Raw genomic sequence first — 25,286 nt, 5'->3', positions numbered from 1 at the left:
GACAAAGACTGAATAAGCAATTCACAGAAGAGGGATTTTTTAAAAATATTTCATTTGTTAAAAAAAAAAAAAAATTTCATTTGTTTATTTGTTTATTTAGACTGGAATGGGTCTTAGCTGTAGCATGCAGGATCAGGGATAGAACCTGGGTCTCCTGTATTGGGAACGAGGAGTCTTGTCCACTGGACCACCAGGGAAGTCCCCGCAGAAGAGGTATCTTTATGACAAATAAACATATGAAAAGATGCTCAACATTGTTAGACATCAAAGAAATGGAAAGTGGTTAAAACGATAAAGAGGCACCATTTTTACCCTCTTTCAGAATTTAGGATAAGTTGAAGTCTAACTAGATCAAAAACTGGTGAGGAAGACAATGGTATTTTCATTTGCTAACAATGTGAATATAATTGCTACACTCATGGAGAAAGTCTTGGCAATAAAAATAGTAAAATAAACATTAAAAACTACATAAAACTGTAATAGTAAAATTATAAGTGTGTGTAAAATCCAGATATTTCATTTGTGGGTATTTTCCCTTGAGAAGTTCTACATAAATGCATCAGGAGATATGTACAAAGATGTTCATTGCAGCACTACTGATAATGTGCCAAAAAACAGGAAACATTCTTAGTGTGTCCTTTAATAGTAGAATAGATACATAAAACTTCCTGAATTCTTATAATGTATAAAATAAGACAGTTAAAAGGAAGTTTGAACTGAGTGACCAAGAGACAATAAGTATCAGGTCCCAAGCACAGGAGTGAAACGTGTCCTGCGGAAATCTGAAAGTCAGGACTGATAACTAGGCGAGTCACCACTTTGCAGGTGTGAGAGGGTCAGGTTGCAGGAGGTCAGAGCATTGGTGAGGAACACTTTTCTGAAGAGATGAGTCCTGAGGATCACCCTTAAGTCTAGCAAAGAGGCTTCGCAGGGTCCACTCAAGGCCTTGGTCCATGCACCCCAGAGTTGGGGTTTGTAGTGAGGTGTGTCCAGCACAAAGCTCTGCAGGTGGAGAGGAGGCGACCGCTCTTGAGAATCCGCTTGTTTGACCAGAATGGGTGGAAATAGAAGGCACCTGACTATTTTCCCCTAAGCCATGCAGGAGAGAGCCGTTTTGCAGCAAATCAAATTCTGTGCAAGGACAGGTCACAGGCCCCAGCAGAGAGAGTCTGAGCAACACAGATCTGAGAACGCCAGGAGAAGAATGCTTTGCCAGGTCACGGGAGCAGTGGGATGGTCCCGATGGAGGCCTGGGAGGAATTTCATGGAAATGCCCAAGGAGTCATTTCAAACACTTGCCAGGCCCAGGGAAAGCAAATGTTATCTTACTACAGTTCTGATCAAGGGAGAACCTTCTCATTCTCCTCACCTCTCCTCTCTCCCTTCCCTCCTCCCCACTCCTTGTGCTAGGAAAGAATACTGGAGGAGGAGGAAGAGGAAGGACTATGTCTCAGCTCCTCCCACTTCTAGGGGTGGAGAGAAGTTGAAGGCAGTTCTCTAGGAATTCCTTGGTGGTCTAGTGGTAGTGGCTTTGCACAGTCATGGCAGAGGCCCAGGTTCAATCCCTGGCTGTGGGGTTAATGACCAAGAAAGAAAAGGAAGGAAGAGGGCTTCAGGTTATTGATTATTACAGGAGGCAGGACTTTTCTCTTTTTTTTAGCTGCACCACATAGCTTGTGGGAGCTCACTGAACCAGCCACGCACTGAAAGCCTCCCAACCACTATGCCTCCGAGGAACTCTCGAGATTGGCTGTTTTAATTACGAATTCAGGAGGCAACCGCAGGACTTTCTACTACCTATGCATGATCTTTAACTCACTTGGGCAGGGGAATTCCCTGGCAGACCAGTGGTGAGGACCCCACGCTTCCACTGCAGGGGGCAGAGTTTCCATTGCTGGTCGGGGAAGTTTCTTCATGCCATGTGGCACAACCAAATTTTAAAAAGAAGTCACTTGGGCAAGAGAAACAGCTCACTGAGAAAGTTTAAAGGGATAGTGAAAGCAAAAATGAAGTTGCTGTTACTATTACCACTTTCGTCCTACAAGTTCAATGTACTAGATACAGAAGTAACAAAGATTGCTCTCAAAAATATGATGTCATGTGCAAAAGAATTCAAGCTACTGGAATTCCCTTGCGGTCCAGGGGTTGGACTCTGCACTTCCACTGCAGGGGGCCTGGGTTTGATCCATGTTGGGGGAACTAAGAGCCCCGCAGAACAATACATTCTGTATTACCCCATTTGGATTTAGTAAAGATACAGAACAAGGCTAAATACTGTTACTGAATATAGAAGTATTAAAAATGGGACTTGTATCTCAAATACATGAAGTGGTCAAAATTCAACCAAAAAATCCAATTAGAAAACGGGCAAAAAACATATGGGCAGACATTTCAGAGAATAGGATATACAGATGGCAAACAAGCACTTGAAAAAACATCATCATCATCATTAACCGTTAGGGAAATGCAAATTAAAATCACAGTGGAGTGTCACTACACACACAGAGCATGACTACAATTAAAAAGGTGGTAACACCAAATGCTGGTGAGGATACAGACAAACTGGGTCATTCGTGTATTGCAGCTGGGAATATAAAGTGGCACAATTACTCTGGGAAACCGTTTGGTAAGTTCTTACAAAACTAAATGTATGCTTATCTATGTGGTGATTAATTTTGTGTGTCAACTTGACTGGGCCACGGGGTGTCCAGATACCTGGTCAAATTTTGTGGGTCTGTGAGGGTGTTTTTGGATGAGATTGATGCCAGGGGAAGTCAGTTGCTGTGTCACGAGGATGCCCTGTTGTGTCGGAATCAGGCCTCCTGCCAACAGCTCATGAGGAATAGTCCTTTTTCCAACAGCCATGAGAGTGAGCAGCTTAGAGAAGTTCCTCCTGCCCCAACTGAACCATCAGATGGTCACAGCCCCCGCTGACATCTTATCCACAGCCTCATGAGAGACTCTGAACCAGAATTGCCCAGTTCAACCACACCCAGATTCCAGAGTCTCTGAAACTTGCACGATATGATGAAGACTTACTGCTCTAAGCTGCTGAGTTTGAGGGTGTGTTGTTATGCACCAATATCGAGTTAATATCGAGTCCTTCTACCTTCAACCCGACACTGCCCTAGCATCGACCAAGCCCCTGCACCACTTTGGGGAATAACACAAAAGTCGGTGACTGGGCCGTGAGAGAGAAACCCAAAGACACACAAAGTTCTGAAAATTGACATCAGCGTGGAAGGCAGGGGACGGCTAAAGGAAAGACAGGGAGGAGACGTGAGCAGTAGGGGGAAGGACACATGAGACAGAAGGCTGAAGTGACAGTCCCAAAATTCAAGTGCCTCATGCAGACAGGGAATCTGGAGGAGAGCTGGGAGAGAGTGCCAGCTCTGTCCTACCTTACAGGTTATTGGAAAGTGGTTGCAACTGAAAAGCCGCCGGGGAACATCTGGGCTTCATCTTCAGGTACAGACTTTAGGGATCTTCCAAGCTGGTGCCAAGAAATGATGGTCCTTTTTGGAAAAGGAGGACACCATACTCCCTTTATGGTATAAAGGGGGACGTGTACAGTTGAGCGGGATTGACGACTCTGCTGAGTCAGAATGGCATGCTGTCTGGGTGGAACTGTAAAGAACTTTGGTAATTACACACTTTCATTGTCACCTGGGGGTATAGCTCAGTGGTAGAGCATTTGACTGCAGATCAAGAGGTCCCTGGTTCAAGTCCGGGTTCCCCCTTTGAGAGTTCCCTTTTCCTCCTTGGGCTGAATTGACAATATGGAGTCTTAGAGACCACTCTCAAAGGAGACCCCGGCTGAAGCACCCAAATGGCCACCCTTATGATTCAGGCTCCAGTCAAACACTCCGCACTACCCTGAAGATCAAGGACAAGACCAAACCCATCCCCTGTTCCTGGGGCCCTCATGGTTCCAGTTTCTGTATTATCCAGGGTCCAGTCCAGCGACAAAAACTGCACTGGTCATTTTAACAGAATTTAATATAATACCTGTATGCAGGTCAGGAAGCAACAGTTAGAACTGGACATGGAACAACAGACTGGTTCCAAATAGAAAAAGGAGTACGTCAAGGCTATATATTGTCACCCTGCTTATTTAACTTATATGCAGAGTACATCATGAGAAATGCTGGGCTGGAAGAAGCACAAGCTGGAATCAAGATTGCTGGGAGAAATATCAATAACCTCAGATATGCAGATGACACCACCCTTATGGCAGAAAGTGAAGAAGAACTAAAGAGCTTCTTGATGAAAGTGAAAGAGGAGAGTGAAACAGTTGGCTTAAAGCTCAACATTCAGAAAACTAAGATCATGGCATCTGGTCCCATCACTTCATGGGAAATAGACGGGGAAACAGTGTCAGACTTTATTTTTTTGGGCTCCAAAATCACTGCTGATGGTGATTGCAGCCGTGAAATTAAAAGACGCTTACTCCTTGGAAGGAAGTTTATGGCCAACCTAAATAGCATATTTAAAAGCAGAGACATTACTTTGCCAACAAAAGTCCGTCTAGTCAAGGCTATGGTTTTTCCAGTGGTCATGTATGGATGTGAGAGTTGGACGGTGAAGAAAGCTGAGCGCCAAAGAATTGATGCTTTTGAACTGTGGTGTTGGAGAAGACTCTTGAGAGTCCCTTGGACTGCAAGGAGACCCAACCAGTCCATCCTAAAGGAGATCAGTCCTGAATATTCACTGGAAGGACTGATGCTGAAGCTGAAACTCCAATACTTTGGCCACCTCATGCGAAGAGTTGACTCATTGGAAAAGACCCTAATGCTGGATAGGATTGGGGGCAGGATGAGAAGGGGACAACAGAGGATGAGATGGTTGGATGGTGTCACTGACTCGATGGACATGGGTTTGGGTAGACTCCGGGAGTTGGTGATGGACAGAGGCCTGGCGTGCTGCAATTCATGGAGTCGCAAAGAGTCGGACACGACTGAGCGACTGAACTGAACTGAACTGAATATAAATAATTGTTCATCTGTGTGTCAGTTTCCTAGGGCTGCTGTAACAAAGTGCCACAAAATAGATCGCTTAAAACAACAAGCATTTTTTGTCTCACAGTTCTGGAGGCTACAAGACTGAAACCCAGGACTGGGCTCCCTCTGCAGACTCTCAGGGAGGCGCCTAACTGGCCTCCTCCTAGCTTCTGGTGGGTGGCAATCCTCAGCATTCCTTGGCTTGTAGACACATCACACCAGTCTCAGCCTCTGTGTTCACATGGCTGCATTCTCCCCATGCGTCTCTCTTCTTCTTAGAAGGACTCCATCTGACTGGATTAAAGGCCCACCAAATCCATTGTGATCTCGTCTTAAGTAACCACATCTTTGACGCCCTTCTGTAAGGACACATTCTGAGGTTTGGGGGGCTAGGATTCAACACTTTTTGGGGAGGGGCACAAAATTGAATCAGAAATCAGAACAACTGAAAGGGCGAAGAGGAAGCCTAACTATCAGGGAGGGAGGACCTGCAAGAAGCCTCTCCCACTCCCAGGCTGTGGACATGTAAGACGAGGGTGAAGTCTGGTCTTACAAGTCCAGGGAGGATCTCTGTAGATCCGGGACCCCTACCCCTAGGGAGGTGCTAGTGTCCTTGGGGAGACCTGACAAAGCTGGCCTGTGAGCACCAAACTGCAGGTGGCAGTCCCCTGGGATGGCCTGTCACCTCCAGGTGAGACGGGCAGGAACCCAGCAGGCAGGAAGGACAGCTACTCTTGCCCACAGTGTCCCCCAGAGCCCTGGGGGCAGGACCAACCAGGAAGCCAGCTGACAAAGGACAAGAGAGGTTTATAGAGACCAGATCACAGAGCAGGACACGGGAAGGTGGACTGGGAGCTTAGAGACAGTGACTGCTTCCGACAGTTCATCTCACCCAATAGTGAAAGGTCTATGGAGATTTGGGGCAACGAGAGAGAAGCCAGCCTGAATCCTAGGGTGTGGCATTGTGCAGAGACCTCTGACCCATATCCGGTCCATGTGTGTCCTGTCTTCAAGGTGTTGTATGCTTGGCCCAGGCCAGTGGGGACTTTGGGTTTCAGGTGCTCAGCACAAAAACCTCTATCGATCCTTCCAGACTCAGGGCAATGCTCCCTATGAGCTATGGGAGAAAGGAACCTGTTGCTTCGACTCAGGCAGGGAGGTGAGTTAGCAGTTGAGCAGGTCAGGCCACTCAGCAGCCCAACCTGAAGGTGCACGGGCAGCAGCTCGGGGTGTGGCAGCACAGGTAAAGGTGTTAATTGGACAAGGCTAACATGGCAGGGGGTATAGCTCAGGGGTAGAGCATTTGACTGCAGATCAAGAGGTCCCCAGTTCAAATCTGGGTGCCCCCTCCTCTTTTAGTCACTTAAAGTGGGAGAGTTCCAATTTCCTCTCTTGCTGAATCTGGCTTCTGTAGCAGGTGAAGAGTCAGAGGAGATCCCTCTGACCCTAGCAAGACAGCTCTGCTCAAATGATGCGTTTGTCCTCCTCCCCTGATCCTCCCCAGGTCTACCGTGAGATCCAGTGTGTACACTGATCTCCTGGCTAAAGATGAGGACTTTGTCCTTTGAAGGTAGCCAGAGAGAAATCTGAGATCACCAACAGAGGAAGAATAGCTGAACTGCTGGCAGATTTCTCAACAATTGCAAAAGAAGCCAGAAGCTAGTGCAGTAACACAAGCAATATGTTGAGAGGAGACAACAGCCAGCTTAGAATTCTATTCCCAGCCAAACCATTCTTCGCGAACAGACGCAAGCTGTTGGAGAGCATACGGCCAACAGACACTCACTAAAGAAAATTCTAAAATATATGCTTTGGAGAAAAATAAAATGATTCCATATGGGAGCTCTGAGATGCAAAAGGGATGTTGAACAATGAAACTGGTAGATATGCTAGTAGATCTAAAAGTCATTGTCCAAAGAATGTTAATGTCTAATTTATAAAGTTTTTTTAAAGATAGAATGAAAATACTGGCTAACAATAATATTTTAGGAAAGCGCTGATAAGAATTAAGATGTCTTTGTGTCATCTGGTGGGCTGCCGTCTATGGGGTCGCACAGAGTCGGACACGACTGGAGCGACTTAGCAGCAGCAGCATGTCATCTGGGAAGAAGATGAAGATACTAACTTTAGAGTTTTAAAGTTTACATGCAGAAATTTCTAGTATATCATTCTAAAAGTTGTAATTTTGCCAAGGAAAAGGGGGTATGGGAATGGAGGGTGTATATTGGTAGTCTTGCTAAGCACTCATTAATTCTAATATTTTGTTGATTCTTTTAGATTTCCTATGCAGATGATCATGTCACCTAAGAAATTTGAAATTTCTATTTCTTCTTTCCAATCTTTATTTCACCTCTTTTTCTTTCCTTATTATAATGACTAGGACCACAAATATCATGTTGAATTAATGTGTTGATGGTGGATATCTTATTTTATTCTGATTTCAAATGAAGTTTTCAATATTTCACCATTAAGTACATGTTGTGGACTATACTTTTTGTAAATGGTTTCTATCACATTAAGGAATTTTACTCCTATTTCTCGTTTACAAAAAAAATTCTTTTATACTGGATCAATGTAGAATTTTCTCAAAACCACCCCTTTTTTGTATCTATTGAGATACTCATATAATTTTTCTCCTTTAGTACATGGTGAATTACACTTATTGTTTTTATAAAATTAAACACAGATTTTCATTCCAGATATTAACCTACCTTGGTCATGAAGTGCTATGATTTTGATATATTTGTGGATTCAGTTAGACAATAATTAAATTTTTTTGCACAGCACCTATGTTTATGTGTCATATTGACATACATTTTTTATACTATCCTTGTTGGGTTTTGGTATCTAGTTTGTGCTATTCTCACAAAAGAAATTTTAGAATATATACATCTTTTCTACTCTTAGAAAGATTTTTATGTAAAAATAAAGTTATTTCTCATTAAATATGTGATAAAACTCACCAGTAAAACCCTTATCTGAATTTGGGGGAGGGGGAGTTTCAAATAAATGTTTTAGTAAAATGACTATTTAAAACTTAGAGGATTAGTCATCTTTTCTGTTTCTTCCTGTGTCAGCTTTGGTAAGTTGTAGTGTTTTTAAAACACTTGCTAAATTTCCACATAACGTAATCGTAAAGTCCTTGTACTTTTAAAACGTGATGGATGGATTCAGATTCTAGATAGTAACTGAGTGACCTTGGCAAACATGTTTAACGCTCTCAGTCTTAGTTTTGTCATATATAAAATGGGCATGATAATAGAAATGAGCAAAATAATAGAGCCTAGTTTGTGGAGTTTTGTGAGGATAAATAAATTTAGTATTTTCTAAGTGTATAGAAGAGTGCCTTTCACATGGTACGTTCTTTGTACAGGTTTATTAGATTTAAAATTTTGTACATTAGTTTTCATAATGTTCTATGATTATTGTTTTGAAGTCTAAAGATTGTGCAGCTTTTCTTTCTAATTCCTGCATTTGGTTAATTTTGTCTGCTCTTATTTTTCTTATCAGTTTCATCAAAAGTTAAGTTTGCTCTTCAAAGGCAAACGTTTGGTTTTGTCAGGCATCTCTGCTGTGTGTTTGTTTTCCATTTCATTGATTTCTTTTCCTGTATTTCCTTTGTTTCTCATAGTATTCTTTCATCCAGTTTTTCCCCTAACTTTTTAGATGGATTCTTTATTTATGTTTATTCTCCTTTTCTAGTATATTGCTCAAAGCTGTAAGTATTTCTCTAAATGCTGATTTAGTATCTGTCAGTGGACAAACAGATAAAGAAAATGTGGTGGATTATTGTTCAGCCATTAGAAAGAAGGAAATCCTGCCATTCGGAATAACATGGATGGGACCGCAGGGCATGGCGCTAAGTGAAATAAGCCAGACAGGAAAAGGCAAATACTGTATGGTATCGTATGTGGAATCTAACATAAAATCTTGAGGACTTTTTTTCTTGAAGAAACAAAACAACTTCATTTTTAAAAAACTTTTGGTGGTGTCACACAGCATAAGAGATCTTATTTCCCCGACCAGGGATCAAACCTGTGCCCCCTGCGTTGGAGTCAGAGTCTTAACCACTAGACCACTAGGGAAGTTCCCAGCCACGAGTTCTTGCAGTGACTGTTTTCTTTAGTTCACCTGACTCAGGATCCCAGCCCAAAGCCAGAGATGCTTCTACCAGTGTCTCTACTCCAGGTGGGGCCAGAATCCTGACGTTCATCCCCCTGGTCTTGAGAGGTTTCCACAAGTTCCATGAGCATCTCAGTTGCCTCTTTTGGACTGAAAAACTCACACTCAGGGCCAAAGCAGCCTGTAGTTTGGAGCTTTAACTTCTCCAAATCTCCACCTCGCATTGTCTGTCTAAAGTTAGCTCTTTGATTCTTTTAATGAGTTGCTTTTAATAGTTTTCCAGCCTTTTAATTTGTCTTCATAGGAAAGAGTGTTTCAAATTACCTTGTGCATTAAGGAATGTCGTGCTATGCTTAGTCGCTCAGTCAGGTCTGACTCTTTGCGATTCCATGGACTGTAGCCCACCAGGCTCCTCTGTCCATGGGATTTCCCAGGCAAGAATACTGGAGTGGGTTGCCATTCCCTTCTCCAGGGGATCTTCCTGACCCAGGAACTGAACCCAGGTCTCCTGCTTTGCAGGCTGATTCTTTACTGACTGAGCTACTAGGGAATCTTTTATACCATTTATTCTTTTGTTTTGTTTTACTAAGATTTTTTTCACTACTAAGATTTTTCTCATTTATTCATTGCCTCAACATGTAAGTATTCACTGAGCGTCTACTTTGTCTAGATACAATGGAAAACGTATAATGGAAAACAAAGACTACACCATCCCTGCCTTCTTGGAGATTATAGTCAATCTATTAAAGGAAAAATGACATCACATAGTCATACCAAGTGACAGGAAGAGACAGTGCTGAGAAATATAATGCATTTAACAATGAGCATATCTAGTCTTCCGAAATTGAGTTAAGGGAGTAGTAGGAGAGGCACAGCATGAAAGAACTAGAGTTCCTAGCCAGTTCAATAAAGGAGTAAAAAGTTCAACTGGAAATTTTTTAATACTATCATTATTTGCCAAAGACATGATTGTGAATATAGAAAGAAAATCTGATACGCTATTAGTACTAATAAATTAATACCAAGTTTGCCAGAAGCATGGTGAGTAAACAAAAATCCATTCTATTTCTCTATGCTAGTAGTAAAAAAGAAAATATAATTTTAACATGGGTCCTTATACCATTTTTAATATTTAAATATTTTATCTGGACTTTGAGATACATTGTTTTGGCCACCTGATGCAAAGAGCCAATGCTTTGGAAAAGACCCTGATGCTGGAAAAGATTGATGATGAGGGCAAGAGGAGAAGGGAGCAACAGAGGATGAGATAGTTGGGTGGCATCACTGACTCAGTGGACATGAGTTTGACCAAACTCCAGGAGAGAGTGAAGAACAGGAAAGCCTGGCATGCTGCAGTCCTTAGGGTTGCAAAGAGTTGGACACGACTTAGCAACTGAACAGCTACTTCTAGGCATTCTCACTAAGGAAGTACCAATTGAGAGTAAAAAAATAGAAAGTGTGGGGTACTTCCCTGGCAGTCCAGTGGTTAAGACTTCACCTTCCAATGCAGGGGGCGTGGGTTCCATCCTGGTGGGGGAACTAAGATCCCACATACCTCATGGCTAAAAAACCAAAACATGAAACAAAAACAGTATTGTGACAAATTCAATAAAGACTTTAAAATTGGTTCTCATATCTTTTGTGGGAGCAACACCTCGAGAAATTCCCAGGGAAAGGAAAGAGGTTTTGCTTTTACCATGGTTTTCCAATCTTTACAGTCTTTATAATCACCTCTGGAAACTAGGAAGTCATATAAACACCCTCCATACTTCTCAAGTGGCAGCAGCAAGAGCTAACCTTCTGCTTGGAGGCTACAGCGAGGTTAAGGAGATGAGAACGTGCAGTCTGCACACCGGCCATGAAGGACACGAGTCCCCTGGGAAAGGTGGGGGTGGGCTGGGACCCCTTCTTCAGCCTCTTCAGAGAAATATGACCCCCGGATCTACTGTCTGTATGATGGCCAAGGGAGAATACTTGGAGCTGGTCCTAATGTGAACCTTAAATTTTTGTAGCAAGACATTGCAAGCCAATTTAATGTTCAAATGTGGGAGGGAGCGGAAGGGGCTGAAACTACAGCCCCTGCTTCAGTAACTGAAAAATGCCAGCAAAGCAGGGGGCACCCAGATTTGAACCAGGGACCACTTGATCTGCAGTCAAATGCTCTACCCCTGAGCTATACCCCCTTTTATGGTTAACCTTGCATCAGCACCTTGTCACGGTTGTCACTGCAGCTAGGCTCTGTGCCTGGCCTTCACTCTGCTGTTTCTACACATCCCAGGAGGTGGCAAGTCTTCTCTGCTGTAGTCTACTTTCCCATCTTCCCCCTCCAGCTCTCCTCTTCCTAAGGCCATGCTCATGGCACCACCCTTTACACCTGGAAAGGTCATTTGAGTCTATACTAGTGTTTCTACCTCAGCCAGCACATGTGCATCAAGACCAGACTGGTTGGATCTGGGTCTTTAGTGAACCTCTGACTCAGTGCATGAAGAGCCTCCGCTGTACTCCGAAGAGTCAAGAAGGGTGCTCACGCTTTCACTCATTCATTCATTCACTCAACAGACACTCATGAAGCATGTTAGGTGCCAGGCTCTGTCATCCATGTTGAGGACACAGAGACGAATACATTGTTCCTGTTCTTCAGAGTCTTAGTTCAAATAGAAGAGGAGCCCATGAACCGAAGTATTTGCAAAGAGTGGCGGAAGCCCAAGCAGAGAGCTATGGGAGCCAGAAGTGAGAGCTGGGAAGTCAGGAGGGACTTCCGGAGGCAATGGGTAAGGAATTTGCTGGAAAAAGCAGCTGCAGAGGCTTTCCAGACAAAGGAGAAGTGAAGACACAGACACATAACTGGGTCAGGTGTGTCTGGAGCTCGGACAGGCTTGAGGCTGACGTCACACGGAGACTATGCTCATCAGCCCAGGAGACACTTCGGAAGTCAAGCTTGCTGCTAATGAGAGGGACTCAGCCATCACGACTGTCAGTGGAGGAAGGCTTGTGACACACAGCACAACCGGTCATAACCTCAGTTAATTAAAACCCTAGATGTCTAATTCTAGACACGAGGAGGTACACAGGTTTGCCCAGGTAACACGAAGAACACCTCTCGTGTGTACTAGAACACCATTATGGTGTACCTGAGGAAACCAGGTGGCGTAGTGGTAAAGAACCCACCTGCCAGTGCAGGAGACACAAGAGACATGGGTTCAATCCCTGGGAAGATCCCCTGGAGAAGGAAATGGCAACCCACTCCAGTATCCTTGCCTGGGAAATTCCATGGACAGAAGAGCCTGGTGGGCGACAGTCAATGGAGTGACGAGTCGACCCAAGTGAACATATGCGTTATGGAGGGCCCCAGGGCTTCCTAATTGATTTTGTATTTATTTATATTTACTCCTTGTCACAGCTAAAAGTGTTAGCAAGGGGGCACCTGGATTTGAACCAGGGACCTCTTGATCTGCAGTCAAATGCTCTACCACTGAGCTATACCCCCAGGTATATGTCCAATGTTAATTGCACCTCTTGATCTGGGCACCTGACTTTCTTACAGCCCTGCTCCTGGGAGCAGACAGCTTGCTCCATGACAGCCTGGCTCTCCCTGCCATCGGTCACTCACTCATCCACCACTAAACACCTACTCGCCAGCTTCTGTGTGCCAGACACGGCCCTCTCCTTCCATTTTCTCTGGCTCTGTCTACCTTGGCCACCCCAGTGCCATCTGCCCTGTAGTGGGCGGTCAGTGGCTTTCCCCACCTTACAGAACCGTGGTTCCCTCGTCCTCTCCTGCACTAGGGCGCTGAGGAGCAGAGGGAGCCCCACTCAGACAGGGGAGCAGGGACAAGAACCTGGCCAGGACCCCACGCCTGAGGACAGCTGACACTCCCTTCTCCCTTTACCATGCACTTCATTCACTCAGCCCCCTTCATCCACTCAACCTGCAAATACCATGGAGAAATAAGGTGAGCCAGCTCTGGATTCCCTCTCCAGGAGAAAATTTATTTGCAGAAGGGGTGGAACCCCATGAGAACTTGCTGGTAAATTCCTGGGGCATAGAAGACAGTGGGCGATAAGCTTCATAGCAGAGGGCAGGGGGCTCTGCATGAGCAGAAGGAACAGGGAGGCAGCTGGTTAGGAGGATCCTCCCATCCGAAAGGCTGGGTGCTGGTATGGCAGAGAGCCAGACTCCCTCTCCCCGCCACTGATGGAGCAGCCCAAGCAGGCTTCGAGTCCACCATCGACCCTACCCAGGGCCCTGTCCTCTCCCCATGGAAGCATCTCCAGGAGTGTCTATGAGGCTCATGGGCTTTGGTGGTGGTGGTGGTGGTTTACTCTCTTAAGTCGTGTCCAACTCTTGCAACCCCATGGACTGTAGCCCACCAGGCTCCTCTGTCCATGGGATTCTCCAGGCAAGAACACTGGAGTGGGTTGCCATGCCCTCCTCCAGGGGATCTTCCCGACCCAGGGATCAAACCTGGGTCTCCTGCATTGCAGGCAGTTGGGGAAGTAGCTATTTTGTCCAGAAATATTGAAGAGGGACTTAGTCCCCACGGACTGGTTTGTGGCAAGTTTTCCTGGCACCTGAAGTGACCGCACACCTACTGTGCCCTCTGCATCTCTCAAGGCCACTAGGACCCACCTTCCTCCATTGATATTTCCAGATTAAGCTTCCATGTGGGAAAGGGGAGGGAGTGGGAAGAGTGGGGCTAGTGGGGGGAGGGGTGGGAGGTGGCACCAGCCCCAGCACAGCTGATGGAGCTGGAACTTGTCCCTGACCAGGTGTCCTGGGGCCCAACCCCTTATATGAACCCTCTCCCTGGCCAGGTGACCCCAGATCAGCCCAGCCTGCCGGGCACCTTCCCTGGCAGAGACCTGGCAGGAGGTCACTGGCTGGCTCCTGCTCCACATTGGGCCCCCAGCCTACAGTCTCCACCCCATGATGGAGCCTGCCACTCCAGGCTCCCCCAGAAAGGGGACTTGTTTAACCAGCTCTGCCAGGAAATGGGCCTGAGGGACTGAAGTAGCAAAGGGCATGCATCCTGGGCTCGGAGGGACAGGCCCAGGGGAGACACCGCTCCGTGGGCGCGGCCCTTGGGAGGTAGGGCCACCAAGAGGAGACACCCTGAGGATAGTGTGTGGGAGAGACCAAGCCACAGAGACACTGGGATACGAAGGGGCAGCTCTCCCAAATTGTTCTAGTTAATAAAGCAGAGTCAAAATGTTCAGTATGTTCGTTACTCAGGAAAGCAAGAAACATGGGTTCTAAGCTGCGTCTGGGTGAAGAGAGCTGTCGGGACTTTCCTGGTGGTCCAGTGGCAAAGATTCCACACTCCAGTGCGGGGGGCCCAGGTTTGATCCACGGTCAGGGAATTAGATCCCACATGCCGCAACTAAGACCCAGTGCAGCCAAATAAATAACTAAATGTTTAAAAAGAGAGAGAGAGGGTTCTCGCTGAGCGGCAATCACAAGAACCGCTCCTGTGATGGGAGAGAGGACAGAGAGGACCAGCCAGGGGGTCCTCCACCCGTTTGTTGCATAAAATGTTCAAAGGATGCTTTATGTTGGAAAAAACCTGGCGGTTTTTACATCGCCACACCATAAAACAGAAATATTTTGACTTTTACTTAACAAATTTCATTAAATGTTTCATTATTATATCATATTTTCAACCATTAAAGAAAAAGTCTTCTTTAGGTTGGTGGTGTGGCTTTTAGTTAGACAAGAATTTCTCTGATATGATGCCAGAAGCTCAACTGATTTGTCTCCAAAATTAGGAACATCTGCTCTTTGTAAGACACCTTAAGAGAATGAAAAGACAAGTCACAGTCCAGGAGAAAGTATTTGCAAGCCATAGCTGATACAAGCCTTGCACCATAATATGTTCACAACTCATCATAAGAAAACAAACCACCCAAATGAAAAAATGGATGAAAGATGTGAGCAGACACTTCACTACAGAAGATATATGATGGCAATAAGCACCCCAAAAAGCCATCAGCGTCATTAGTAGTTAGAGAAATGCACATTAAAACCACAATGAGTTACTACTGAGTTGGGCTGAAAAGTTCATTCAGGTTTTTCCATAATATTGCATGGAAATACCCAAACGAACTTTTTGGCCAACCCAATACTATGTTACATTAGAACATAAACGAGAAAGATTGACCGTAACAAGTGTTGGCGAGGATATGGGGCAACCAGAAGATTCATATGCTGCTGTGCAAACACAAAATGATATAACTATTTTGGAAAACAGTTTGGCAGTTTCTTAAAAACTGAAACAGACTCCTAGCATAGGATCCAGCTCTTCCACTCCTAAGTACTTAGCTGAGAGAATTGAAAGAATTTATCCATGTGCTTGTGCACAAATGCCACAGTAATGTTTTCGGTAAAGCCAAAAATTGAAACAACACAAACGTTTACCCACAGGTGAGGAAATAAACAAATTGTGGTGTCTGCATGAAATGGAATATTTCTCCTCAATAACAATGAATGAACTAACAATACATACTAGAATATGCTTGCATCTCAAATAATTACCTTGAGTAAAAGAAACTAGACCAGAAGAGAGGAAGAAAACACACAGAGAGAGAGAGAGAGAGAGTACAGATGGCTTGATTCCATTTATACGAAATTCTAGAAAATTAATTTTCAAAAATCAAATGAATCTGTGGTAAGATCAGTGGTTGCCTGGGGTGTTGACAATACTCTAAGGGACTATTAATAGTATTTTAATAGCATCCATCTAGTCAAAGCTATGGTTTTTCCAGTGGTCATGTTTGGATGTGAGAAGGTGAGCACTGAAGAATTGATGCTTTTGAACTGTGGTGTTGGAGAAGACTCTTGAGAGTCCCTTGGACTGCAAGGAGATCCAACCAGTCCATCCTAAAGGAGATCAGTTCTGAATATTCATTGGAAGGACTGATGCTGAAGCTTAAACTCCAATACTTTGGCCACCTGATGCGAAGAACTGACTCATTGGGAAAAGACCCTGAGGCTGGGAAAGATGGAAGGCAGGAGGAGAAGGGGACAACAGAGGATGAGATGGTTGGATGGCATCACCGACTCGATGGACATTAGTTTGAGTAAACTCTGGGAGTTGGTGATGGACAGGGAGGCCTGGCATGCTGCAGTCCATGGGGTCGCAAAGAGTCGGACACGACTGAGCAACTGAACGGACCTGAACTGAACTGAAAACTGAATAGTATGAAGAGAAAAAGCAGAGGAGTGGCAGGTTCTGGGCTCCATTTTGGACACAAGGGCTGGTTCATCTCCCCCCACTGTCCCCCACTTCCCCTAATCTCTGCGACCTCCCCCTCCCCTTGCCCCCCATCAGCTCTGTCAGCACCAGGCAGAGCATTTGCTGTCATGCCTGAAAGGGGCACTGCCTGCTCCTGTCCACTGATCTTACAGGGAAAACAGAAGGAAGCAGGAGGGATTCAGGTCAACCCTTGGAGTCATCTGCGGGTATGGAGTCCACAGCCTCTGACTCCAGGCATCTGGGTGCCTCCCCACTTCCCATCTCCCTGAGTCTTTCATTATGGTTTTAATGTACATTTCTTTAATTACTAATGATGGTGATGGCATTTTGGGGTGCTTATGAGCCTCTCAGGGAGGTCATCCCAGCTCAAGGCCAGCTGAGTGGTGGATATCAGCCTCCCTCTCTTCTGACTACCTGTGAAGCTACTTGCCTGTCTTCACTACCCCTCACTCCCAGGACACGGTCCCCACCTGCTCATCTCCTTTTGGCTGACATGCTGTCTTTCAAGAACTTCTTTTCAAAAGTTTCCACTTGCCACCAGCACAGCCCACTTTGGGCCTCTTCGCTGTTGCTGGGCGGCCCCCAGAGGCTCCCTCGCCAGCCTGGATGCAGCGGGCCTCTGCTCCCCATCTCTCCCGCCTCTCTGGTGGTGCCGGGTGGCCTCTGCATCCAAGCTGGTGGGCCTCCCTCGCCCCTGGTTCCCCAGCGCCTTGATCTCAGCTCCTCATTGGCCAGAGGACACAGCAGGGACTGGTCATTCCTAGAAACTGCCCCCCCCTCCAAATCGTGACCTCCGCTGGTCCCCACCTGACTACAGCCTCCTCTCCTCCCTCCACCATCCCCTCTCTCCGCCCTCTGTCTTCTGTTCTCCCAGGCGCTCACCTCTTCCTGGCTTCCGTCCACCTTCCCATCCAGTACTGATGCCAAGATGGGTCACCCACCTCCACCGACTGTGCCCTCAGTCTAATCACCTGCTCATCATGACAGTCACACTCAGGACTCCTGTCCTTCCTATGTGTTTCTGAATCTCCACAATAAGTCCCCCTGGTGCAAAACTGAGCCCTTTCCTTACAGAGCCTGATACATACCTGTTGGGTTACCCCCTCGCCCTTGGTGGGACCTCAGCGCACAATTCATCAGGCTCCCTGCCTTCCTTCTAGGGGTGAGGCACTCCGGGGCAATCACTGATAACCCCTCTCCTGGAGCCCAGCTTCACATGAGCCTGCTCTAGAACCAGGGACCTCTCCCTTTACTGAGGTCTACACCCCAATGTCCAGATCCCATGAGGTGCCTTTGCCCTCGAGAGGCATCCTACAGGGACCTCACCCTCTGGCCAACACCCTTCCCCAAACCTCCCTCTGCTGACCTTGGGTCAGCTCTCTGCCCTCTCAAGCTACCTCGATCATCCTGTTTGGAGAAGGACACCCAGGACAGTAGGGAAGACGGAGGGGATGAAGCTGTTGTGAGTTCCGGCCTCTAGGGGACCTGAGTTATTGTGTGAAAACAAAAGGGACTTCTAGCAAGGGAACAGGAGCTTCCCACGTGGCGCCGGTGGTAAAGAATCTGCCTGCTGATACGGGAGACCCAAGATACGTGGGTTCAATCCCTGGGCTGGGAAGATCCCCTGGAGTAGGAACTGGCAACCCACTCCAGTATTCTTGCTTGGAAAGTCCATGGATAGAAGAGCCTGGCAGGCTACATTCCATGGGGTCACAAAGAGTTGGAGCAAGAGAACCAAGTGAGCATATGAGCATACTGTAATAATCATAATAACAACAGAACAGCAGCAGGCATCCTAGGGCCCTGGAATCAGAGAGAACTGGGGTTGACTCCAGTGCTGAGTTTCAATACTGGTTGTAACCACTTACTAGCAGTGGGATCATGTATAAGTCATTTCACCTCTATGAGCTGCTAATTTCATATCTTTAAAGTGGGCAGCAGAGAATGAGATGGCTGGATGGCATCACGGATTCAACGGACATGAACTTGGGCAAACTCCGGGAGATGGTGAGGGACAGGGAGGTCTGGCATGCTGCAGTCCATAGGGTCGCAAGGAGTCAGACACGACTGAGTGACTGAACAACAACATCAAAATGGGAAAACCAGTAGTACCTGTTCTGGTGCTTGTGTGGATGTTAAATGAAATAGGTCACTTAGAAGTCCCTGGAACAGAGGAAACATTCAGTAAATGTTAGCTCTCAGGACTATTGCTAAAATGTTACAAAATTTAAAAAACAAACGCAGCATCTATGGCCAAGTGAAAGTGCATGTCGCTTAGTCGTGTCCGACTCTTTGTGACCCCATGGACTATACAGTCCATGGAATTCTCCAGGCCAGAATACTGGAGTGAGTAGCCTTTCCAATTTCCAGGGGATCTTCCCAACCCAGGGATTGAACCCAGGTCTCCCACATTGCAGGCGGATTCTTTACCAGCTGAGCCACAAGGGAAGATTCCTTAACAAACTCCCTGTTCATCTCAAGGCTCTTTAAGATGGAAAGGAATTTGAAACAACCTAAATATCCAAGCTTCAGGTAACCGTGCAAATCAGGTGTATCAGAGGATGACATGGAAAACCCCTCCCCGTCTTTCCAGCCCGGCTCCATGACCAAGCTCTTTTACTGGCCTGGCGGGACTGTTCCACATTCTCCACCCCTAGAATCCACCAACCAGACCCTTCTGGACTCAAACTACTGTTGGTTAAGCCAAGGTCACATGTTACTGTGTCTGTAGAGACCCCCACCCCGCCACTCCCTCCTGCTCTGACTCCCCCGGGGCCTTGTGCAAACTTGCATCATCACACACATCTCTATATTTCTGTTGGCTGGACCCGCACTGGGAAGTAAGGCAGGGGCCAGGACTGCTAGTGTGAATCATGGCAGACAGCATCAGTGCAGCCACACTTGAGCCTTGGCCTTGGAGGTCTTGGCGATTCAGGGAGGAGTGTCTGAGCCCGTCGGAGCTCATGGTCCTGTCCATGCAGTGACTGATGGAGCCGGAGGAGGAGAGAGGCTGGTAGTGAAGTGTCCTGGGCATTTGCAGCTCTGTTCTAGGAAAGAAGGGATGTTCCGGGGTATCTGGGTGGGGAGGGGTGGGGGACAACGCAGTTTCATTGAGGTGGGGTGTGCTTGCCTCCACCTGGAGAGCCTTCCAGGGGGCCCCCCAGACGGCTGCTCTCCCTGTAGGACACCGGGTTTGCTGTCAAGCTCCTGGGTTTAATTCCTATTTCAGTCTGTGCAAAGGGAAGTCATCAGAGGTTTGGAGCAGCAGAGGAACAAGATCAGACCCACGGTTTTAGAATCTCGCTTCGGCCGCTGTGGAGAGAACGGACTCGAGGGGAGGACAGTGCAACCCAAGAGACGAGGCTGGAGGCAGTTGGTGGGATGGGGAGCATTCTGAAGGTGGACCAGCTGGGAGTTACTGACAGGCTGGGTGTGAACCCGGGAGGAGGAGAGTCAGGGGCCACGCTAGGCTCTTGGTGGGGGGAGTTGGGCAGGTTTGGGCCCCCGTGCTCCGCTGCAGTAGGATTAGGAAGGAGCAGACTGGGGTGAGGGTGGGATAAATTAAGCTAGAGATTCCCATTAGGTAACCCAGGGGAGGTAGGTATTCAAGTCTGGAGGGTAAGGAGTGGTCCAGGCTGAGGACGTAAATCATCGACATAAGTCACTGATGTGTCACAGGAATTTGAAGCCACAGAACTAAGAGGTGAGAAGTCAGGCCAGGACACCACCCTGGGTGTCCCAACATTTCCAGGCTGGTGGAAGAGGAGAGTCAGACAGGAAGGCGGAGAAATAGCATCCCGTGGGGCAGGATGGAAGCAAAGTGAGGTATCTGGAAAGCTTAGCCTTCTCAAGCTTTGAGGACAGATGGTCATCCCTGTAAAAGTGCAAGGGACTAAGTAGAGAGCAGAGAGAGAGCTGATCCCTGCTGTCAGCAAAATATTACTCAGACACAGATCACTGATGACCTTGACCAAGGCCGAGTCTACGGACCAGGTATTAATAAAATGAAAGCTGGACTGGAGTGGGATATACGAAAGTGGAGTTGGCAGGTACAGACAGTTCTTCTGAGTAGTTTTCTGGGAAATGGGAGCAGAGAAACTGGGCGGGAACTAGAGGGGTCATGCGATCAAGAGAGGCTTTTTCAAAGTGAGTGGTAGGGCTTCCCCGGTGGCTCAGTGGTAGAGAGTCCATCTGCTGATACAAGAGACACGAGTTCGATCCCTGGCCCAGGAAGAACCCACATGCCATGGAGCAACTAAGTACATGTGCCACGACTACTGAGTGTGAACTCTAGAGCCTGGGGGGCTGAAAATGCTGAGCCCACAAGTGGCAACTACTAAAGCCCATGCACCCTAGAGACTGTGCTCTGCAACAAGAGAAGACACCGCAGTGAGAAGCCTGAGCACCATGACTAGTGAGTAGCCCCTGCTTGATACAACTAGAGAAAGCCCACACAGCAGCAATGACCCAGCACTGCCAAAAATAAATATTTTTTAAAAAATCCCCAAAACCTCAATCAGGGACTTCCCTGCTGGTCCAGTGGTTAAAAAGGTGGGTGATATGAAGGCATGTGGTGCGCCTAAGACAACAATCCTGCAGAGAGGAATTAAACGTTGATGCAGGAGAGAGGAAATGCAGTGGGGTCCTTGAGGAGGCAAGAAGCGAATTTAATTCACAAGTGATAGATTGACCTTGACAGATGAGAATGAAAACGTTTCTTCTTAACAGAGGGGAAGGCAGCTGCTATGAATGCAGACAGACTGGTTGCTTGGAATTAATGGGAGAAAGGTGGAAACGGTTTTCATCTAATTGCACCCATTGTCTGAACAGTTTAAGACATTCAGCTACAGTAGGGGAGAGGGAGGGAGTGTTGAGAATTTGAAAAGAGCATAGAAGAGGTGAAGAAGCCGTCTCAGAAAGTGAGAAAGCAAGCATATACAAGACTATTGGGCCTGCCCCTGTGTGTGTGTGTGTGTGTGTGTGTGTGTGTGTGCGCGTGTGCGCGTGTGCATGCTGTGTGCTCACTCGCATCTGACACTGCAACCTCATGGACTGTAGCCCTCCAGGCTCTGTCTGTGGGATTTCCCAGGCCAGAATACTGGAGTGGGTTGCCATTTCCTCCTCCAGGGGATCTTCCCCACCCGGGGATTAAACCTGCCTCTCTTGCTTCTCCTGCATTGGCAGGCAGATTCTTTACCACTACTGCCACCCTAGCTGCATCCAATGCTGACTTGAGATTTTGACCACAGGTGGAGTTTGTCAGGATGGCTGTGTGATTGTCCCCAGCAATGTCCGGCTGCTTGGATGTGGGCATGGAATAAGCCGATACCTGCACTGTGATTTTGCCGGTAGATTCCATACAGGGAGAGAGGGCCAGATGCGTAAGAGATTTGAAAGAGAATTGTTGATTCGCTGGGCCATGGGATCCAAGCTGTGTGGGCAATAGGAGAGAACACAGCATGGGGGGAGGCCGGTGATGAAAAGCCATGTGGCGCCTTGAAAGAGGACCTGACAAGGTCAGCAGACAGCAGTGATGGTCAGATACTGTGTTTGAAATCAAGACCTCGAAGGAAGCAGCCTCACCGACAAGCACAAGATATACATCTCAGGTGCCTACTTTCTGCTCCACAGTGCCGCCTCCCACCCGCTGGCCCATGAGCCCCTTGAGAACAGGGATCCCGCCTCACTTTTCTTGAGGATGCTCAACCCTGAGCCTGAATCTAGTCCATCGTGCATGCGTGCTAAGTCACTTCAGTTGTGTTCGACTCTTTGCAGCCCTATGGACTGTAGCCTGCCAGGCTCCTCTGTCCATGGGATTCTCCAGGTGAGAATACTGGAGTGGGATGCCATGCCCTCCTCCGGGATCTTCCTGACACAGGGATCGAACCTACATCTCTTATGTCTCCTACATTGGCAGGCGGGTTCTTTACCACCAGCACCACCTGGGAAGCCCCGAATCTAGTACATAGTAAGTATTTAATAGATATTTGTTGAAGGAAAGACAGGGAAATAAATCCTACATAGCAGCTCTGCGAAGTGCTCCTACCTCCTCAAGGCGGGAAATGAGCTCCTCTGAGTTTAGGGCCGAACGAAGGACAGAACTTGGGCCAGATGCCGAACTGCAAGTGAAAAATTCCAGGTACCTCCGTACAAGTTCAATGTTTTTCTACCAGCTTGGATTCCCCAAAGCCTGGTACTGACCTGCAGGACCGTCTCCAGGTGCCCACCCTCTCTCTGAGCCTCTTCAGCAAGGACTTCCTTTCCAGATTTGCACCCGGGGAAGGCTGGGGGCAAGGCCGTAGTGAGAAGGATGCTGAAGGGACTCTGGAGGTCAGACACAGAGAAGGGGGGAGTGGAGAGGGACCCGTGGCTAGTGCATGCCTTCAACAGTTATTTATTTTTCTCTTGGGTTGTGCCACGCGGGATCTTTGCTCCCCCTCTAGGGATCACACCTGTGCCCCCTGCATTGGGAGCATGGAGTCTTAACCACTGAATCACCAGGGAAGTCCCTCAACAGACATCCCTTGAGCCCCTACCATGTTCCCCTCTGTGCCAGGTGCTGAGGACCCCTGGCTGATTAAGGAGGTTTATGGTCCAGAGAAGTATGCTCACTGCAAATATAACCGCCAAGGGACAGCGTGATCATTGTGGTTTCAGGCCATCAGGGTTAGTCTCTGTCCCCAAAGCCGAGAGTCCTTTGTGAACTGAGCCGAGATGTGCAGACCGATGAGAAATGATTTTCTTGCAAACACCCTTGTGTACAGCAAGAGGGAGGGGAAAGGGAAGGCGGTGAGAGCCGGGGCCCAGGAGAGGGAGCAGGGCTTGGGTCAGCTCATCTTGCCATCAGGCAGCAGTCTAGCGTCTCTCCTTCCTGTCTTGTCTCCTCCAGCCCAGACCGAGCAGGGCCAGACGCGGTTTTGTTGTCTCAAGTCTCAATCTGTTCACTCCCTCTAGTGGACATCTGTTGAGTCTGTTTACCCAGCATCCATCTCTCCAGCTCTTTATTAATCTTTGGTTTCTCACCTTTCCCCCCAAATACTCTCTCCTGAAAGATGAGCTCTAAGGTGGGTTCTGTGAGTGAAGAAAACAAGGGGGCACCCGGACTTGAACCAGGGACCTCTTGATCTGCAGTCAAATGCTCTACCACTGAGCTATACCCCCAGTCACAACTATCTAGCTAATGTTTCATGTCCAGAATCATATCATGCTCACACTGACGATCAGTGGCAGAGATTAAATATCAACTGAGTAAACAAACTCAATGGGTAAAGAGTCAGCCTGCAATACAGGAGATCACAGGAGACTCGGGTTCAATCCCTGGGTCAGGAAGATCCCCTGGAGGAGGAAATGGCAACCCACCCCAGGACTCTTGCCTGGAGAATCCCATGGACAGAGGGATTAGACGATCCCATGGACTGGTGGGCTACAGTCCATGGAGTTGCAAAGAGTTGGACAGGACTGAGGATGAACACGAAAACAAATCTTTAAGAAATTTAGATCAGAGAAGAAACTGACTTCCAGAAATTCAAAAGTTATCAGGACTCTCCTTTCAGCTTTTTTCTTTGCTTCCTTCTCAAATCAGCTTTAATCGCTCAAACAAACCTCTCCAGGCAGCTGAGACTCCCACATCAAACGTCTCCACACCTGGGATGCCAGAGAGAAAAGTATTTAGTTCTGAAAAATCCTAGAGCCGGACCCTTATTGGCCTGGCTGGGGTTCTAGCACAACCAAGGGGAGTTGAGTGATACAACCATTTCAGGAGTGATGTCATGTAAGAATGTATCTGTTTCCACTCAGAATCCATGTCTACAGTACGGGGAGGGAGGGTGACTCCCCTGAAAGAAGTCAAGGGGAGCCAGGACACAGCCCAGGGGGCCAACTCTGCAGCTCTGGGCTCACCAGTCAAGTCTACCGTGTGACAGAGGAGAGCAATCAATTGGTTCCGCTGCTGGAATCAGCAGACGCCCTACACGGCCCAGATTAGCTGCTCTGTGGGCTTGTGGGATCCTCCTGGACCAGGGATTGAACCCGTGTCTCCTGCACTGGCAGGCAGATTCTTAACCACTGGACTACCAGGGAAGCCCTGTGCCAACTTCTAAGACCCATCTTAAGAACGTGGAATAGTCACTGCTCCTTTTTCCCGCCCAGGGGAGGCACATTTTTGTTGTTGTTAAATAAATGAATGAATGGAGAACTTTCCAGACCGCCAATATCTAATGGCCACCCAGATCTCAAAACACTGCACCAGATCGTGTCCCCAGCACTACAGGGTACAGCGCTTCCCTTTTTGTAGCACAAGGAGGAGACTTTGACACAGCCAGCCCAGCCACTTGCTCCTGGCTGCCACACTTTTTAAAAAAATTGTAGTTGATTTACAATGTGGTGTTAGTTTCAGGTGTGTAACAAAGTGATTCAGTTATACATATATAGACACATTATTTTCTTCTACAGATTCTTTCCCTTACGGGCTTCCCAGATGGCGTTAGTGGTAAAGAACCTCCCTGCCAATGCAGGAGACGTTATGAGACCCGGGTTTGATCCCTGGGTCAGGAAGATCCCTTGGAGGAGGGCATGGCAACCCATTCCAGTATTCTTGCCTGGAGAATCCCTTGGACAGAGGAATCTGGCAGGCTACGTCCATAGGGTGGCAGAGTCAGACACAACTGATAGGTTGTTACAAAATTATGGGTATAGTTCCCTGTGCTATACAGTAGGTCTTGTTAGTTATCTATTTTATATATAGGAGTGTGTATATGTTAATTCCAAACTCCTGATTTACCCCTCCCCCACCCCTTTCCTCTTTGGTAACAGTAAGCTTGTTTCCTGTGTCTGTGGGTCTATTCCTATTTGTAAATTAGTTCATTCGCATCTTTTAGATTCCATATATAAGCAATATCATATGATATTTGTC

General features: G+C 47.2%; 5 non-coding genes across 5 annotated transcripts; 2 read left to right on the top strand and 3 right to left on the bottom strand.

The window, feature by feature from the left end:
* Positions 1-3,668: 3,668 nt before the first annotated feature.
* TRNAC-GCA (transfer RNA cysteine (anticodon GCA)) lies at positions 3,669-3,740 on the top strand. Its single transcript has one exon. It is a non-coding gene; the product is annotated as a tRNA-Cys (tRNA).
* Positions 3,741-6,277: 2,537 nt separating this feature from the next.
* TRNAC-GCA (transfer RNA cysteine (anticodon GCA)) lies at positions 6,278-6,349 on the top strand. The gene has a single exon. It is a non-coding gene; the product is annotated as a tRNA-Cys (tRNA).
* A 4,884-nt stretch (positions 6,350-11,233) lies between these two features.
* Positions 11,234-11,305, bottom strand: TRNAC-GCA (transfer RNA cysteine (anticodon GCA)). Its single transcript has one exon. It is a non-coding gene; the product is annotated as a tRNA-Cys (tRNA).
* Positions 11,306-12,537: 1,232 nt separating this feature from the next.
* On the bottom strand, positions 12,538-12,609 carry TRNAC-GCA (transfer RNA cysteine (anticodon GCA)). The gene has a single exon. It is a non-coding gene; the product is annotated as a tRNA-Cys (tRNA).
* A 10,855-nt stretch (positions 12,610-23,464) lies between these two features.
* Positions 23,465-23,536, bottom strand: TRNAC-GCA (transfer RNA cysteine (anticodon GCA)). The gene has a single exon. It is a non-coding gene; the product is annotated as a tRNA-Cys (tRNA).
* Between the last annotated feature and the right edge of the window lie 1,750 nt (positions 23,537-25,286).

Source organism: Giraffa tippelskirchi, chromosome 10, assembly GCF_054371585.1.
Source record: "Giraffa tippelskirchi isolate mGirTip1 chromosome 10, T2T-mGirTip1v1.2.pri, whole genome shotgun sequence".
Taxonomy (NCBI): Eukaryota; Metazoa; Chordata; class Mammalia; order Artiodactyla; family Giraffidae; genus Giraffa; species Giraffa tippelskirchi.
The sequence above is the reverse complement of the archived record's forward strand: the minus strand, read 5'-3'. Positions and strand labels throughout refer to the sequence as shown.